Source organism: Nyctereutes procyonoides, unplaced genomic scaffold, assembly GCF_905146905.1.
Source record: "Nyctereutes procyonoides isolate TBG_1078 unplaced genomic scaffold, NYPRO_anot_genome, whole genome shotgun sequence".
NCBI classification, from domain to species: Eukaryota; Metazoa; Chordata; class Mammalia; order Carnivora; family Canidae; genus Nyctereutes; species Nyctereutes procyonoides.
The window spans coordinates 3530884-3544168 of NW_026575051.1; the positions used below are offsets into that span (position 1 = coordinate 3530884).

Consider the following 13285-nt stretch of genomic DNA (forward strand, 5'->3'; position numbering starts at 1 on the left):
AGTTATCATCTAGTGCCTTTTTGTTTGGCTTTGGCCTTTTGATGGCTCTGATGGACTCACTTTAACATTTCTTGTAGGGCAGGTTACTAGCAATAAATCCCGTAAATTTTTGTTTATCTGAGGATGTCTTCTTAATTTTGAAGGATAGTTTTTCTGGATATAGAATTCTTGGTTGACAGTTTTCCCCCCTTCTTATCAGTACTTTATTTTAGCTATTTATTTTTTAGTAAGTGTAACTTTAAAAATATGGAATGCTTCATGAGTTTGCATGTCATCCTTGTGCAGGGCCATGCTAATCTTCTCTGTATCATTCCAATTTCCATATATCTGTTGCTGAAGCAAGCTCCCTATCAGTACTTTATTTTTTTAAAGATTTTATTTATTTATTCATGAGAGACACACACACACACACAGAGGCAGAGACACAAGCAGAGGGAGAAGCAGGCTCCATGTAGGGAGCCCGAGCTCGATCCTGGGTCTCCAGGATCACACCCTGGACTGAAGGCAGCGCTAAGCCACTGAGCTACCAGGGCTGCCCCCTATCAGTACTTTATATCATCTACTTGTTTCTGACCTTCATGGTGTCTGATGAAAAATTAGCTACTAATATTAGGGTATTATTTGTCATCCTTATGGTAACCACTAAGAAAACAAGTAGGAAATATACAGAAAAGGAAATCAAAATGGTACACTAGAAAAAAAATTAAACACAAGAGTAGTCAGTATTGGGAGGATTGAGGAACAAAAAAGATGACATCTAGAACACTATTGCAGGGCAGCCCCGGTGGCTCAGCGGTTTAGTGCTGCAGCGGTTTAGCGCTGCCTTCAGTCCAGGGCGTGATCCCGGGGACCTGGGATCGAGTGCCACATTGGGCTCTCTGTGTGGAGCCTGTTTCTCCCTCTGCCTATGTCTCTGCCTCTCTCTCTCTCTGTGTCTCTATGAATAAATAAATAAAATCTTTTAAAAATTAAAAGAAATAGAACACTATTGCAAAAGTAAATCCTTTAATATCAGTAATCACTTTGTTATGATTATGATTTTTTTAAAGATTTTATTTATTTATTCATGAGAGACACAGAGAGAGGCAGAGACACAGGCAGAGGGAGAAGCAGGCTCCATACAGGAAGCCCAACGTGGGACTTGATCCTGGGACTCTGGGATCATGCCCTGAGCCAAAGGCAGACGCCCAACTGCCTGCTGAGCCACCCAGGCGTCCCTGGAATATTATTATTCATCCTTAAAAAAGAGTGAAATTTTGACACATCTACAACATGTCTGAACCTCGAAGACATTATGCAAAGTAAAAAAAAAAACAGTTATAAAGGACAGCTTATGATTTCACTTATGAAATATGTAGTACTTTACATACACTAGTAATAAAGTCATAGAGACAGAAAGTAGAATGGTGGTTGCCAGGCCCTGGTGGGGTAGGGGTAAGTGGAGAATTATTATTTAATGGGTATGGAGTTTCAGTTTGGAGAGATGAAAAGGTTCTGGAGATGGATGGTGGTGATAGTTGCACAATAATGTACTTATTGCCATTGAACTGTACACTTTAAAATGGTCAAAAATATTCTTTAAAAATCCAAGTATATACTGCTTATAAGAGACTTGTTTTAGACCCGAAGACACAAATAAGCTGACAGCTTTGAAAGGATGGAAAAACATATTCCATGCAAAGAGTAAGCAAAAACAGCCAAGGTGGCTCTACTAATACTAGACAGAATAGATTTTATATTATTTTGTTTTGTTTATTTTTAAAGATTTTTTTTTAATTTTTTTTTAATTTATTTATTTATGATAGTCACGCAGAGAGAGAGAGAGAGAGAGAGGCAGAGACACAGGCAGAGGGAGAAGCAGGCTCCATGCACCGGGAGCCCGATATGGGATTCGATCCCAGGTCTCCAGGATCGCGCCCTGAGCCAAAGGCAGGCGCCAAACGGCTGCGCCACCCAGGGATCCCTAAAGATTTTTTTTTAAAGATTTTATTTAATTATTCATGATAGTCACACAGAGAGAGACAGAGAGGCAGGGTCACAGGCAGAGGGAGAAGCAGGCTCCATGCACCGGTAGCCTGACGTGGGATTCGATCCTGGGACTCCAGGATCGCGCCCTGGGCCAAAGGCAGGCACCAAACCGCTGCGCCATCCCTATTTTTAAAGATTTTTAAAAAAGATTTTATTTATTTATTCATGACACACACACACACACACAGAGGCAGAGACACAGGCAGAGGGAGAAGCAGGCTCCATGCAGGGAGAAGCAGGCTCCATGCAGGGAGCCCGACATGGGACTCGATCCTGGGTCTCCAGGATCACACCCCGGGCCAAAGGCAGCGCTAAACCACTGGGCCACCGGGGCTGCCCTATTTTTTTTTTTTTTTTATAATTTTTTTTTAATTTTTTTAATTTTTTTTATTTTTACGATAGTCATACAGAGAGAGAGAGAGGCAGAGACACAGGCAGAGGGAGAAGCAGGCTCCATGCACAGGGAGCCTGACGTGGGATTCGATCCCGGGTCTCCAGGATCGCGCCCTGGGCCAAAGGCAGGCGCCAAACCGCTGCGCCACCCAGGGATCCCGGCTGCCCTATTTTTAAAGATTTTATTTATGAGAGAGAGAGAGAGAGAGAGACAGAGAGAGAGAGAGACAGAGAGCACGAGCATGAGCGGGGGGAGAGGCAGAGGGAGAGGGAGAATCAGGGAGTCTGACTCAGGGCTCCATCCCAGGACCCCAGGACCTGAGCCAAAGGCAGTCGCTCAAAGACTGAGCCACGCTGGCACCCCTATTTGTGTAATCTCTACCCCAAATATGGGGCTTGAATTCACAACCCCCAGATCAAGTCTCATGCTCTACTGACTGGGCAAGCCAGGCACCCCTAGACAAAATAGATGTTGAATCAAAAACTGTTGCAGAGGGCAGCCCCAGTGGCTCAGCGGTTTAGCGCCACCTTCAGGCCTGGGTGTGATCCTGGAGACCCTGGATAGAGTCTCACGTCGGGCTCCCTGCATGGGGCCTGCTTCTCCCTCTGCCTGTGTCTCTGCCTCTCTCTCTCTGTGTGTCTCTCATGAATAAATAAAATCTTAAAAAAAAAAAAAACTGTTACAAGAGACAAAGGAGGACATTATATACTGATAAAAGGGTCAGTCATGAAGGAGCTGTATGACGCAAACAACAGAAATGAAAGGAAAAATAGACAAATCTACAAGAAGAGCTGGAGATATCAGTACCCTACCTTCAATAATGGACTAAATATCCTATACAGAAGGTCAATAAGGAAATAGAGTATGTAAAAAACACTAGAAACCAACTAGACCTAAAAGACATACAGAACACTCCCAACGACAGAAATATGCTCTTCTCAAGTATTCATAAAACATTCTCCAGGACAGACCGTGTTAGGCCACAAAAAAAATCTTTTTTTTTCTTTTTTAAGATTTTTTTATTTATTCATGAGAGACAGAGAGACAGAGACACAGGCAGAGGGAGAAGCAGGCTCCATGTAGGGCGCCCGACATGGGACTCGATCCTGGGTCTCCAGGATCACGCCCTGGGCTGAAGGCAGCACTAAACCGCTGAGCCACCTGGGCTGCCTTTTTTTTTTTTTTTTTTTTAGATTTTATTTATTTATTCATGAAAGACACACAGAGAGAGGCAAAGGCACAGGAAGAGGGAAGGAGAAGCAGGCTCCATGCAGAGAGCCCGATGCGGAACTCGATCCTGGTACTCTATCCCGGGACTTTGGAATCACGCCCTGAGCCAAAGGCAGATGCTCAACCCTCAACCACTAAACCACCCAGGTGTCCCCACAAAACAATAAATTAAAACATCTCCTAACAAAGAAAAGTCCAGGACCAGATGGCTTTACTGGTAAAGTCTACCAAACATCGAAAGGAGATTTAACACCAATCTTTCTCAAACTCTTCCCCAAAACAGAAGAGGAGCAGAACACTTTCTAACACATTCTATGAGGCCACCATTCTTTACCAAAGCCAGAGAAAGCTCTGTAAGAAAACTCTAGACCAATATTCCTTATGAAAAAAATGAATATAGATATATTCATTCTCATATATTCTTATGAATATAGATATAAAATTCTCAGCAAAATACTAGTAAGTCACATCCAATGGCCCACTAAAAATGATTATACATCGTAACCACGTGGGATATTTCTTGGTTATGCAAGATATTTATCTTGGGAATGCAAGGGTGAATTCCTAGGAAAATAAACGTTGGCACATTTATAGGGCAAAGGAAAACAACCACGTGATCATTCCAATAGACGCAGAAAAGCATCTGATAAAAACTCAACGTCCTTTCATGATAAAAATACTAAACAAACTAAGAATAGGACAGCCTTCTCAGCAAATGATGCTGGAACAATTGGATATCTGTGCAAAAATTATCAACTTGAATCTATACTTTGCAACACATACACAGTTTGTGGTGTGTGATTATACTTCTATAAAACTAGCAAATGCAAACTAATCTGTAATGACAGAAAGCGATTTATGTTTGATTGGGTATTAGAGGACTGATGGTCAGGAGAGTGGGATCAGAAAGGCACAAAGAAACTTTTGGGGGTGATTGACAGGTCCATTGACTCCGTTGTGATTGTTTTATATGAACACATATGTCGAGACTTATCCAAGTATACACCTTAAATATGTGTGATTTATTGTATGTTAATTATACTTCAATAAAACTAAAAAATATGTGAGTAAATAATGCCTCAAAAATAATGGCATGCCCAGTGGGTTATCAGTGCACATTTATTTTATAAATGAGTTAATGGAGTTAATGATGTCACTCAATGGACCAATGGCCAAGGATTGGGAAGGGGGAGACACAAAAAGAAAGAGGAACCGAGACTGTAGCAGAAGCTTATCAGCCACAGTCGTGTTGCTCAGGCTCAGGGCCAGGCTGGGTCAAATTTCCCTGATCCCACCACTGCTCACTACTGTTTTGTGCCTTCAAGTCAGTCATTCACCGCCATGGAATTTCATGGAGTCCCTACCTCCAAAATGTAACTAATAATAATCACTTCACAAATAAGATTATTGTTGATTGAAAGAAATAACATAGAAGGACTAAATATTAGGTAAATAATAAGATGCTGCATAAATGTAAGGGACTATTTCCTTTTTTTTTTAATAAATTAATTTTTATTGGTGTTCAATTTACCAACATACAGAATAACACCCAGTGCTCATCCCGTCAAGTGTCCCCCTCCGTGCGCGTCACCCATTCACCCCCACCCCCCGCCCTCCTCCCCTTCCACCACCCCTAGTTCGTTTCCCAGAGTTAGAAGTCTTTATGTTCTGTCTCCCTTTCTGATATCTCCCACACATTTCTTCTCCCTTCCCTTATATTCCCTTTCACTATTATTTATATTCCCCAAATGAATGAGAACATACACTGTTTGTCCTTCTCCGATTGACTTACTTCACTCAGCATAATACCCTCCAGTTCCATCCACGTTGAAGCAAATGGTGGGTATTTGTCGTTTCTAATGGCTGAGGAATATTCCATTGTATACATAGACCACAGCTTCTTTATCCATTCATCTTTCGATGGGCACTGAGGCTCCTTCCACAGTTTGGCTATTGTGGACATGGCTGCTATAAACATCGGGGTGCAGGTGTTCTGGCGTTTCACTGCATCTGTATCTTTGGGGTATATCCCTAACAGTGCAATTGCTGGGTCGTAGAGCAGGTCTATTTTTAATTCTTTGAGGAACCTCCACACAGTTTTCCAGAGTGGCTGCACCAGTTCACATTCCCACCAACAGTGTAAGAGGGTTCCCTTTTCTCCGCATCCTCTCCAACATTTGTGGTTTCCTGCCTTGTTAATTTTCCCCATTCTCACTGGTGTGAGGTGGGATCTCATTGTGGTTTTGATTTGTATTTCCCTGATGGCAAGTGATGCGGAGCATTTTCTCATGTGCATGTTGGCCATGTCTATGTCTTCCTCTGTGAGATTTCTCTTCATGTCTCTGCCCATTTCATGATTGGATTGTTTGTTTCTTTGGTGTTGAGTTTAATAAGTTCTTTATAGATTTTGGAAACTAGCCCTTTATCTGATACGTCATTTGCAAATATCTTCTCCCATTCTGTAGGTTGTCTTTGAGTTTTGTTGACTGTATCCTTTGCTGTGCAAAAGCTTCTTATCTTGATGAAGAAGGGACTATTTCCTTTCCTTTTTTTTTATAATGACACCGTTTTGTTTTGTTTTAAAGATTTTATTTATTCATGAGACACACACACAGAGAGAAGCAGAGACACAGGCAGAGGGAGAAGCAGGCTCTCCGTAGGGAGCCTGATGCAGGACTCGATCCCAGGACCCCGGGATCACGCCTGCGCCAAAGGCAGGCGCTCAACCACTGAGCCACCCAGGCGTCCTGACCCCGTATTTTTTTTAAAGACTTAATTATTTATTTGAGACAGCGTGTGCATGTGAACATGGGAAGGGGCAGAGAGAGAGGACGGGGAATCCCAGACTCCCTGCTGAGTGTGGGACCCAACTCGGGGCTCATCCTGATCCCACGACCCCTAGATCATGACCTGAGCTGAAACCTAGAGTCAGACTCTCAACCCGCGGAGCCACCGAGGCACCCCATTTCCTTCCTGATTTTTTTTCCTGATTGCAAAAAAAAAAGTTACTCTCAAGAGTTGGAGAATATACGACAACAAAAAAGGAAGTAAAATTACCCCTAATCCCAGCTTCAGAGGGTGCTTCCTTCTAGGCTTTTACTCACATGGGCTCACTTGGTGTTCCGCCTGCAGCTCCTGTGCGTTCCCAGCTCCACGCCTTTTTTAAGTAGTTCTTTTATCTTTTCTTTTTTTAAAGATTCATCTATTTATTCGACACCGGGCGAAAGAGGGCGTGGGGGCGCCAGTGGGCAGGGCGGCGGGCAGGGGGAGAGGGAGAAGCGGGCTCCACGCTGAGCCGGGCCCGGTGCGGGGCGCGACCCCGGGCCCTGAGCCGAAGGCAGGTCTGAGCCACCCAGGCGCCCCCCACTTTTTTTTTTTTTTTTTTTAAGATTTTATTCATTTGAGAGCGCGAGCGAGCGAGTGAGCATGAGGAGGGGAGGGGCCGCCGGGCGGCCCGACGCGGGCGGGGTCCCAGGACGCGAGCTCCGCGCGAGCTGAACCCCGAGCCGCCCCCCCACGCTGTGCTGCGCGGCCCGGCGCTCGGCCCGGGGGGCGGGGGAGCCGGGGCGGGGCGGGGGAGCCGGGGCGGCCCTCGGCCGGTAGAGCGGCCCGGGCCGCCCGCTCTGGGTAGAGGCCAGTGGGCCTGGGGGCTCGTGCCGCGCGGTAAGGCGCGGGGCCTCAGAGCAGGGCGGGCTCCTGCCCCGCTGGGGCTCCCCCGCCTCGCAGGTGCCGCCGGAAGCTCCGGCCGCAGAGCGCGCCAAAGGCAGCCGCACCCGAGCGCCGGCACCGACCGAGGCCCGCGCCGGGCCGGCCCCCCGAGGCGCACGCGCGCGGCCGGGGGCGGGGCGCGGCCGGGGGCGGGGCGCGGCCGGGGCCCGTCCGTCCGCCCGCAGCGCGCAGGCGCGGCTGGCCAGGTCCCTGCTCCCTCCGGCTGGCCCCTCCCCCGGGCTCCTGGCCCGGGCCCCCCAGGGCCCCAGGCACCGGCTCCCTCAGCGACGACGTGGAGCCCGAAGAGCCCACGCCTCGGGCTCGGCGGGGAGGCGGCCCAGGGGTGGTTGGAACTGGTGGGGGAGCGCTTCGGAAGCGGCTCGGACGGTACCTGTCTCAGGTCGAGCTCCCCACCGGGTAAAATTACCCTTGACGCCACCCCTCGATCTGCAAATCCCCACCATGCCCTGCCCTTCTCGGGCCTTAATTCCAGCGTGGCTCCCCTTGCTGGTCTCAGACACAGGCCCCAGCGGAGGCACCAGCCTTCTGGTAGGTCCTGCCCCGGGGCCGGAAGGTTCCCAGGGTCCTGAGCTCAGACATAAGGGGAATAGCAGGAATGGGGGGAAGTTCCCTCTCTGTGAGGAGGCACCTTCCCCTTTCCCCTCCTCTAACCCACAAACTCAAGGGTGCGGAAGAGGCCTCGGTGGGTGCTGTGCCGCTAGAACATCACCCTTATCCCAAGGGAAGAGACTGCTATGGCGCTCCTCCTCTCCCGGCCCCAAACTCCCCCTCCCGAGATCCCGGAGGGCAGGCGGCCGGACTCCTTCCCCGTCGGGGTGTGTGTGGCTGCTATAGCTGTCCCGAGTACAGGGTGACATTAGGGATGCATTTCCTTGTGTTGTGGACATTCCCAAAACATCATTTGGCTCTTTGCTTCCTCCAACCTACATTTCTTAGGTACCTGCTCCGAACCACTCAGCTGGATACCAAGAACAGAGAGATAGTCGCCCTGCCCTAGAGGGTGCCTTCAGGGTCAGGGCGTGTACAGGATTTCCACAACTCCGCCTAGGGGAGAGGATCTCAGAGATCTTTCCCAAAGGAGGGCACCTGTGAGCTGTGAAGCAGTGCAATGGTGTATGATGCATTTGGAGAACCGCAGCAGTTCAATGAGATCTGAGGAGAAGCAGCGCAAGATTGGTGGCAGAAAAAGGGTCTGTGAAGGTGGGCAGGGGCCAAATCACAAAAGATATTGGGTGCTCATCTAAGGAGTTGGAACTCTACTCTGAAAGCTATGGGTAGGAGAATCAGAAGTGTTGCTGGGCACACCAGTGGGAGAAGGGAGGGGCCGGTGACGTCAGATGAGAAGAAAAGTGGCCTTTGGACTTGTCAGTGTGACAGTCACTGACCATTGATGGGTGGTACTGGAGGCTCAGTGGAGGGGAGACATGAGCCCATGGTACATGGTTTTCCCTGGGCAGGCATAGCTCTTGCATGGTGGTGGGTAGGAATGAATGGATTAATTCAGGGATGCAGTTCTACAGGGAGGCTGTAGAACAGGAGGACAAGGAGGATGGGAGTAGATGATGGTGGATGAGTAAGTAACGAAGTGATGAGCAGGGGTTAGACTGCCACTGGCTGGACAGTGATTTGTGGCCAGAGCAGGATAACCATTTTTTAAAAAAGATATTTTCAGGGGCCCCTGGCTGACTCAGTAAAGCATGTGACTTTTGACCTCGGGGTTATGAGTTCAAACCCTGTGTTGCGTGTAGAGATCACTTAAAAATAAAATGGGCCACCTAGGTGGAGCAGTCAGTTAAGAGGCCAATGCTTGACTTGACTTGGGTCATGGTCTCAGGGCTCTGGGCTGGAGCCCCAGGTAGGGCTCAGCACTCGCCATGGAGTCTGTTTCAGGATTCTCTCTCTCCTTCGGCCTCTGCCCCTCCCCCTGCTCGCTTGCATTTGCTCTCTCTCAAATAAATACATAAATCTTTAAATAAAATCTTTTTTAAAAAAGATATCATCATGTCAACAAAGACAAGAGGAACAGGACATGGCCAGGGAGGTATATTCTCTGCTCAGAGTTCCAGACTAGAACACTGGTGAAAAAAGAGGAAAGGCCTTTCTCACTGTGCCTATTTCCCAATCTGTAAAACGAGAGGCCTGGACAGATGATCTCAAAAATCCTCCCTAGCCCTACATGGGATGATTCATTGCTGTTGCCTTAGTTTTATCCTCTTCACACCTGCCCAGTGTCATGACCACCTCTACACCCTCAATGGATGTTGAGTTCCTTTTTTTTTTTTTAAGAGCTTATTTATTCATGAGAGACAGAGAGAGAGGCAGAGATAGAGGCAGAGGGAGAAGCAGGCTCCCTGCAGGGAGCCCAATGTGGGACTTGATCCTGGGACCCCGGGATCTTGACCTGAGCCAAAGGCTCAACCGCTGAGCCACCTAGGTGCCCAACGTTAAGTTCCTGATGGCATCTCTCACATGGACACCTGGCAGGGTCTTGGCACACCATCAGTGCCCAACCTATTGACTGAGTGACGCTGGTATCATGAGACACTCTCCCTCTGCCTCCCCAGTGATCCTTCACGGGGTACCTGTGGACCAGACACAAATCCAGCCTTCATTCACCTACCTTCAGTGTCTGCTTGCACTGGGCCACCTTACACTCTGAAGTGACCAGGACAGAGTACTACTGAGTGGGTGAGAGGACAGGCTCTGGCACCAGGCTCCTTAGGTTCCACTACAGGCAGTTTCTCCATTTATTACCTGCGTAACCTCAGATATATTACTTCTATATTCTATTCTAAAAGTTTTAGGACTTGGGGCACCTGGGGGGCTCAGTGGGGTAAGCATCTGCCTTTGGCTCAGTTCATGATCCTGGGGTCCTGGGATGGAGCCCTTTGTCAGGCTTTCTGCTCAGCGGGGAGTCTGCTTCTCCCCCTCCCTCTGCCTCCCCCATTCATGCAAGTGGGTTCCCTTGCTCTCTCTCAAAAATCAATCAATCAATTTTTTAAAAGTTCTAGGACTCATTTTCCACATTTGTGAACTTATTTTTACATATGTTGTAAGAAGCTAATTTTATTTTTTTCCATTTGGCTAGGCAGTTGTTCTTTTTTTTTTTAAATTTTTTAAAAATTTATTTATGATAGTCACACACACACACACACACACACAGAGAGAGAGAGAGAGAGAGAGAGAGAGAGAGAGAGGCAGAGACACAGGCAGAGGGAGAAGCAGGCTCCATGCACCGGGAGCCTGACGTGGGACTCGATCCCGGGTCTCCAGGATCACGCCCTGGGCCAAAGGCAGGCGCCAAACCGCTGCGCCACCCAGGGATCCCTAGGCAGTTGTTCTAACACCATGTACCGAAGAACCCGGTCTTTCCCCACTCCGCTGCATAGCTCCTTTGGCTTTTATTGTATTCCCTCATGTGCATGGCTTCTTGTTCCCCTGTTCTGTTTTCTCTTTTATTTCTCTATCAAATCATTTTAGTTGCTATGACTCTATATGAAGTCTTTTTTTTTTATGGCACCTGATTTCTTTCTTTCTTTCTTTCTTTTTTTTTTTAGGTTTATTTAACTTAAGTAATCTCTGCACCCAACATGGAGCTCGAACTCACAACCCTGAGATCAAGAGTCGCATGCTCTTCAGACGGAGCCAGTCAGGCTCCCCCAATCTTGTCTCAGTGTTGATAGAACATAGGCCTTCCCTTGTAGTCCTCCTGTATTTTCCCTTGTAGTTTTTTTTCTTTTCTTTTCTTTTTTTTTAAAGATTTTATTTATTCATGAGAGACACACACACAGAGAGAGAGGCAGAGACACAGGCAGAGGGAGAAGCAGGCTCCATGCAGGGAGCCTGACATGGGACTCGATCCCGGGACTCCAGGATCATGCCCTGGGCCGAAGGCGGCGCTAAACCACTGAGCCACCAGGGCTGCCCTCTTGTAGTTTTTCAACATTATCTTTAGACATCCTTGGTACTTTACCCTATGATTTTTTTTTTTAAGATTTTATTCATTTGAAAGAGAGTGAGAGAGAGCATGAGTAGGAGGTGAGGGGCAGAGGGAGAGGGTGAAGCAGGTCTCCGCTGAGCAAGGAGCCCGACATGGGACCTGATCCCAGGACCCTGGGTTCATGACCTGAGCCGAAGGCAGATGCTCAATCTACGGTGCCCTACCCTATGATTTTTTCAAATTAGTTTGTTCAATTCCCTCCAAAAGTAGTCTACTTCCCTAAGGCTCTGTTCTGGTTATCAGACAATGGTAATGATCACAGGTCCTATGCACCGTGGGGATGCAGAGACTAAACGTAAAGCCGTGGACATGCTGCTTGGTGCTAAGGTCTGGAGCACGAAGGCCACTCGGTACACAGTAGCATCATCTTCCTCAACTGTCCAACCCAATGCAGTCACTGCTCTGTTTTAAAACCTTTGTTGGCTTCCCAGTCATGCGGAGTAAAGTTCAAACAGCCTGCAAAGCCACCTGACCCCGGCTGACCTTTCCTGTGGCATCTCCTGCCTTTCTCATCCCCGCCCACTCTTGGTGTCATGTTCTAGGCCCACTTGCTGTCCCCTTCATCCCTCTGCATCCCTTATGATGATGGCTCCTCTGGGAAGGAGACAGTCCCTCCCTCAGCCTCCTTTTGATCATACTTGTCATCTGCATGGTGATTATTTGTTATCTGCTGTGACTTCGTGAACTCAGCACAGCCCTTGGCCTTCTCCAAGCAGGTGTCTGCTCACAGCTACCACTGAGTGATCGATCCCACGGCAACTTTGACGTCACACACATTCCTCCACTTATTTGACGCTCACAACAAGCATGAAAAGTAGACTTCTCCCCACTGAGTAGGAGGGAACAGGGATGGTGACTTGTCCAGGATCCCAGAGCTGGCAAGAAGCTGAGCCAAGGTCTAACTGTGATGCTCACACCTGCTATTCCAGCAGGCGGCCTTTCGACCTTTCACCTTTCGACGTAGGACAGTCCTTCCTCCCTTACTCTTTCCCACACTCCTATGGTCCCCCTCTTGAGCTCTCCCCAGCATCCCCTCTCAAACCCGCCCCTAGTGTTTTTACCTCCCTAGGCTGTCGTTTCTATTTCATGCCATCTGTCACCTAAGCAGGTGCCTCTGTGAGGACTGCATGTCCTGGGTTTAGTACATTGCTGGTATTCAGGACATAGAACATGGAGCCACATGACAGCATCCTCAGATGCGGAGATGTTAGCTGGGTGTCACAAGACGTAGGAGATAAGATACACCCCTTTCACACTCCAAATGTTGTCTGAGATCAGAAAGCGAACAAGGCCATGGTTTATAATGCCAGGCTTTCTTGGGCACAACTACCAGGTCTCTAGAGAGGATGGTGGAACCAGCCTGACTGAGGGATGAGCAAGAATTGTGTCAGCTTAGTCTGGCTTGGATGCGCAGAGCTGCCACTCTGCCTAACAAAGGGCAGAGGAATTGCAATGCATGTTGTGGCACACTGTTCGTGGTGCTGGTTCCAGCAGTGTCAGAGCTGCACTGGTGTCCTTTGAGCTAATTTCCTCTGCTCACCCATACTCAAACTTTTGGGGACCTCTCAGTAGCCACAAGTCCTATAGGCTATTGGAAGACTGGGCTGCAGCAAGATAATACTAAAGTTTGCATTTACCCTCTGATTTCAATGCAGAGCGATCAACATGTAGTAAATGTGATGGTGATGGGACACCTGCACAATGGCCCATCATAATTGGACATGGGCGAGTGGAGAGTTCCGGGAACCCCAGATCCCAATTAGAGATTGCCATCTGGTAGTTTCCTAAGTATAGCACATCACTTGTGTCAGCGTTTATAAGCTCATGGCCTCATTATGCACACTAAATCTGGCAAAAGAAAGAATCCTTTGATAAAGGAGGGGTAATCATCACAGGATGGACAA

At 48.0% G+C, this 13285-nt stretch overlaps 1 non-coding gene across 1 annotated transcript; it reads right to left on the reverse strand.

Moving 5' to 3' along the window:
* Positions 1–240: 240 nt before the first annotated feature.
* Positions 241–342, reverse strand: LOC129513244 (U6 spliceosomal RNA). The gene has a single exon (XR_008665206.1). It is a non-coding gene; the product is annotated as a U6 spliceosomal RNA (small nuclear RNA).
* Between the last annotated feature and the right edge of the window lie 12943 nt (positions 343–13285).